The sequence below is a fragment of the Pezoporus wallicus genome, unplaced genomic scaffold, assembly GCF_028554395.1.
Source record: "Pezoporus wallicus isolate ANWC-B61680 ecotype Strahan unplaced genomic scaffold, APGP_CSIRO_Pwel_v1 contig_11903, whole genome shotgun sequence".
NCBI classification, from domain to species: Eukaryota; Metazoa; Chordata; class Aves; order Psittaciformes; family Psittacidae; genus Pezoporus; species Pezoporus wallicus.
In genome coordinates, this window is record NW_026638966.1 from 38,941 (window position 1) to 44,723 (window position 5,783).

General features: G+C 56.8%; 1 long non-coding RNA gene across 1 annotated transcript; it reads left to right on the forward strand.

Annotated features, from left to right (window-relative positions):
• The first annotated feature begins 3,011 nt into the window (after positions 1–3,011).
• Positions 3,012–4,885, forward strand: LOC130601405 (uncharacterized). Its single transcript, XR_008972666.1, has 2 exons — positions 3,012–3,179; positions 4,501–4,885. It is a non-coding gene; the product is annotated as an uncharacterized LOC130601405 (long non-coding RNA).
• Positions 4,886–5,783: the final 898 nt, after the last annotated feature.

Sequence of the window (5,783 nt, forward strand, 5' to 3'; positions counted from 1 at the left end):
TGCTTGTGCCTATCCCTGTCACCACACCGTGTTGCAGCCCGCAGAGCTAACCACAGTTATTTTAGCGGGCTGATGTTTGTGTTTACCTCCCCTGCTGCAGCAAGACATCTCTTTTGGTTGCTAATGGTTTCAGCAACAACTGCTCCTCCAGGTCAGGCTAATTCCAGCCCTCCTGTGTTTTGGAGCCTTTTGTTCTCACCCAAAAGCAGTAAACAGGTCGGTTTGGAGAGAGGCATCGAAATAGCTCATATGGAGGGGAGATTTCTGCTGCTCAGACTGGGTTTGTGCTGGTGGTGAGGGGTCCCTGGCCCCATGGGATGCTGCATGCTGTTGGGATGGGATTTGGGAAGATCAGGCTTGCCAGGCTCTGTCTTGGACTTTGTCCTTTAGCTGTTTGCAGCAGAACAGGCAAAACAAAGCAACACTTAAACCAATTTGTTTGTTTTCTGGGGCGGAACTGGAGCCTCAGGTTGCAAGCATCTCTGCATCTAGGATCTGGGGCTGCACCCTTTCCCCTGCGCTGTTTGCCCAGCTCTCCACGCTGAAGCTTTGCAATACTCAGTCACTTGGTGAATCAGAGGAGCCAGACGAGGAAGGAAATCAGCCCTTTCCCTCTGTGTGTTTTCCACTGAACATAACAGGACCAGACCAGCAGAAACTAGAGCAAAACCACCCGCTTCCCCTCCCTGCTCCCCTCTATGCCCATCCCAGCAGGGCTTGTTCTCATCCATGATGCTCTGATCTCGCCGGAGACCTCCCAAGCTCCTGGGATCAGTTTGCTGCGATCTCCGGGTGAAGTTCAAAGCTTTCCCCTCGGTTCCTGTGCCCTCAGGCTCTGGGTGTTTAATGCGCGCTGGCATTCCCCGCACGCCGGCGCCCTGGATGTGAACCGCTGCTTTTCAGCTCTGTCTCAGGGCCGGGCCTCGCCTCTTAATTGCGGAGGAGGTGAACATGAAAAAGCCTCTGGCTCCTTTTAATGCAGGCAAAGGCGGCTGCTCCGGAGGCAGAGCCTTTGCCCGGGCATCCTCGCAGCGGGGTGGTACCCAACCCCTTGAGAAGCCCTGATGCTGGTTCCACTGCTGGGCTGGTTTTGGGGATGGAAGGTTGGACAGGAAGGGGGACAGGCACTTTCTGGAAGCTGGAGGAGGTGGGGATGCTCCTGGAGGCTGCAGCATCGCTCCTCTCTTGACATTAGGATCTCAGGGATGCCAGAGCTGGGCACCCTCGCACCAAACTGGCACTTGCCTTTCTAAGCACTTGCCCCTCTGACTCTTTGTAGGGATGCTCAGTGGTCCAGGCAGTTCAGTTGCAGGCAAGAGGCACTCCTGCTCCTCTTTTTCTTGGCACCAGGCTGGATTGTGCAGTGGGGTGAGAGTAAAGCAGCGTTTCCTCATCACCCAAGGGCTTTGCTGGGCTTGGATGGGGCTGGAGCAGGGGATGGATGGGAGGAGCCAGGGCTCTGCTAACCTGATTAACCAGGTTAGAAACCAACCTTACCCCAAGCTGTCTCACTGCAACCTGCTCCTGCCTCACTGGTCCTGAGTGGGAATCCCCCACCCAGCCTCACACTCCTGCATCCCAGAGCAGCCGGATGCTGTGGGAGGTGGGATGCAACGGTGGGCATCGTGCTTCCAGCTCCCAGGACCGGGTAAGTGTCATCCCCTCGGAGCACTATGGCTGGTTTTGGTCCCACTCCTCTTCCCGGTGCATCCCCAACCCCACATGTTGGGTGAGCATCTCGCATCCATGCCTGAGCAGCGCGGCCACCGCTCAGTGATGCTTGTGATGAGTGTCTGGGGGTTTTTGGAGCGTGAACTCATCGGGAAAGCAAATACTCCTTGGCCTGATGCCGACACGGGAGCGATGCTGAAGCCATCAGCCACCAGCAATCCTGCTGGAATGCTGGCGGGGTGGGCTTCTCTATCTAAGCATCTCTCCCAGTGCCGTGGTGCGGATGCAGGGCTAAGAGCCAGTGGCATGGGGAAGGGGCTGCTTTGTCATGCAAGGGCTTAGCTATGGGGTCTGGTCCAAGAGGAGACCCCTTGTGCCATGGGGCTGGGTCTCCCCAGCACAACCCTCCTCCAACTCTGAGCGGATGGGGATGGCTGGTTTTGGTAGTGCCGAAAACTGGAGAATTCACCTCAAAACAGGTTTATTGATACTTGGGCTATAGTTGCAAAGTGGGAGGCCCACGGTGGGGGTCTACTCCCGGCCCTGAGGCAGCTCCTTGGCCAAAGGGGTGCCAAGGCTCAGTGTGATTGTGGGGAGCTGATAAAGGAAGCAGAATTAAGCCCAGCAATGGCAAGCTCCCACTTCCTCTTGCTGGCTGTGGCTGGGCGACCTCAGGCTGCTTGGAAAGGTGAAGTGAAGCTGTGGTGTAGGTTGGGCAGGGGGAACAGAGGGTTTGCTTGGCTCTATGTGGGCCACAGGGCTTGGAAGAACCGAAATGAGTGGCTGACCCTCATCCCAAGGAGCTTTTCCCAGCAGCTGCGTGCAGGAGGATGAAGATTTCCCATTAAAGGTGTTTTTGCTCAGAATGGGTTTCAACATCACTTTCATGATGTCCCACAATGGGAATTACCCACTTGAAAGCTCTTGGAGCATCAGTGATGTCCAAATAGAGCAGGATGGAGCTCTCATTGTCAGTGCATCCCCAATTGGTGCCCATTGCTCTGGCTCCTCCCCAGGGGATGCAATGCCACAGACCAGCATCCTCTGCACCAGTTACCTTCACAAATAACAACCTGATTCCTTCATTCACCACCTTCTCACCTGCAGATGTTTGCAGCATTGATCCCAGGAGCAGAGAAGCCAGGATAGGACCGGATGGGATCCCCCCCGCCCTGGAAACAGGCTCCTTCTCTGCCCTCCCAAAAAGTTCCTCCCAAAACTCAGTGGCTGAGATTGACTCACTGAGTTGCTGTGACATCACGGGTGGTTTTGCTGCCATGCACCCATGCTTCCTGTTCTACCCAGGCACCTATAGATGTATACATATACATATGCACACACACACAGAGGTGCATGCTTTCAGTGAGCAACCCAGTTCACTCCTACCTCCCAGCATCACTTCCTGTATCTCTCTTGCAGCTCCAGCAGCGAGGACCAGCGGTGGGGCTGGAGAGCTGGGTCCTGCTGAGAGGATGAAAACATGGGGCTCAAGTTATCCTGCCTCAAAGGTAGGTTTGGGAAGATGCTGGGGTCACTCCTGCTCCATGAAGGCATCTGGGGATGGTTATGCAAGGAGGAGCTTTAAGTGGGCAGGACTGGTGTGTTTTAGTGTGCTGCTGGCATTTAAGGAGTCCCATGAGTGACATGATGCTCAGGCATCACCCCGATGTCCCAGTCCACTATCCCAGCCCTGTAACAATATAAAGGCCTGGTCCTGTGCTCCATCCTGCATCTTCTACCCTGGAGCATCCTTGGGCTGATGGCATCCCACAATGGGTTTCCCTAGAGGTGGGAAAAAGGCAGCATGGATGGGATGCTCTGGGTATGGATGCAATGCTCGAGCCTGGAGCATCCTTCATTGCTCCACTCTCCCCAGGGATATTCCACCCCAGGAGCTTTCTACCCATCTGCTTTTCCCCTAACTTTAATTCTCTTAATGGAGTTAGGCTGGGGATGGCAGAAGTGATGTCTGCAGAGAGAGGGAAGTGGGAGCTTTTAATGATCCCGGCCTCGCTGCGCTGGGTGAGCAGGGTAAAGGCTGGATATTGTATCTCCCATTAGCGCTGCATCCCAGTGCTGACCCCTGAGCCTCTCGTATTAATCATCCTTTGGGTAGTTAGGGAGGGGAGCTAATGAGCATCCCTCTCTAAGGAACAGAGCTGCTTCTTCCCAAGCTCAAACCCCATGTGTGATGCTGGCTGTGGTAGGATGCACTGCCCAAAAATGAGCTCTGCACCCATACACACTCTCCCTGCGTTGAGGATGCTGCCAGTTGAGGTTAAGGGATTTGGGGGTCCCACAGACCCTCCCTCAGCCCAATATGAGGTGACTGAAGAGGGAAAAATGAGGCATCCAGGGAGTCCCTGTCCAAATCCCCAAATCCAGGGCAGAGCCTCAAAACATCCCCCTGTGCCTCCAGGTCCCTCTGGTGAGCTTGGAGTCTGCAGTAAGAGACAAGACACCCCCCTTCTCCAGCTGCCTTATGTAAGGCAGGCCTTTATCCTTAATTAAAAAGAGATTTAAAATATCAGTGTCTGTCCCCTCCGGGCATTTTCCTGCTTGGGAAGAGCTGAAACCTCCCCGGCCGCTGCCTGCACCGCACGGGGCTTCTCTCATGATTAAAAAGGCAGATTAAAGTGATCCTTTACCCAGGGGCAGGAGATCGGGGTGGGGGCTGGCTGCTGTATTCACCTCTATGGGGCACCCCAAAGCCAGGAGGTTTGGTGGGTTCTCTAGTGGCTCGTAAGGGGGTTGAGCCATGGAGATAGGGAGGGAGGTGAGGGAACCGCATCCCCTACACATGATTTTCCCCCTTGGTTGCCCCTTCAGGCTTGAAGATGTGTGTGAGCAGCGGGAATGACAGCGACCAGGCAGGAGCAGCATCTCCAGGAGAGAAGCACTTGCATGTGCCCTCCATCATCGTCACGCCACCAACACCGACGGGGACCATGCTGGCCCGAGAGGCACGGCGGGGCGGGGGGGCACCATCGTGCAGTCAGTGCTGACCGTGAGCATCCTGGGGATACAATCCCCTCTCCACAGGGATGCGCGTTGTCCAGGGCCAGCTCCTTAGGGACACACGGGGCTCCCATCGCATGGGTGAGTTTGGACACCGGTGACTGGGGTTTGTCTCTTCTAAAAGCACAGGGAAGGGGATGGCACCGTGCGGGGCCACCCTGGTGAATAAAGCCCCCGAGGCTCCGCACCCGCAAAACCACCCCTTGTCAGCATCACCCCATGCTGCCGGGCAGCACAAAGGGATACTGCCCCCACTCCGTTGTCCAGGTGGATCGAAGGAACCGATTGCAAATGAGCTCGGACATCGCCCGCATCCCGCCCCGGTGGTCCCGCATCCCGGGAGGGAGCCGGGGGCGCTGGTTCCCGGGGAGCGGCGGCACCGGGAGAGGAGGGAGTGTGAAAGCAGATGGAAATCTCGTTCTTTAATGACAGCAGCAGATGGCAAAAGACACGCGAGTGGAGCCGGTTACAGCGCGCCCGGTGGAGCTGCGGCGCCGCGGGGGCTGCTACGTTAACGGGGGGCGGAGGGACACCACCACCACCCCCCCCAAACCCCTTCCTGCAGCCCCCGGTGTGGGGCAGCACCGAGATTTAGCCCCATAGCCCAGCCTGCGGGTACCCCCGTGGTGATCCTCACCCCAAGGGCTGGGGTTGGGCCCATGGGTGTCCTAAGGCTGAGTCTAAGGCAGCTGGGGAGGGGGACGGGGGGGAGCTGGCAGCATTTGGGGAGGGGGGGGGGGTTCGGTTTCCATGGCGACCTGCAGGGCAGATGGAGGGAGGGAGGAGGGGATGGATGGAGGGAAGGATGGGGGGAGGAATGGGTGAAGGGATGGGGGGGGGATGGAGGGATGAATGGGGGGGATAGAGGGGTGTGGATGGATGGTTGAATGGAGGGAGGGAGGGAGGGAGGGATGGAGGAATGGTTAGATACAGGAACGGGGGGGAAGGATGAGTGGAGGAAGGGAGGGATGGACAATGTGGTGCATGGACAGAGAGCAAGAAGAGGGCTGATTGATGTTCTAAGGTGTGGGTGAGTGAACAGAGGATGGATGGATGGATGGGTGGGTGGGAGAGGAAGGAATGGAGGCATGGAT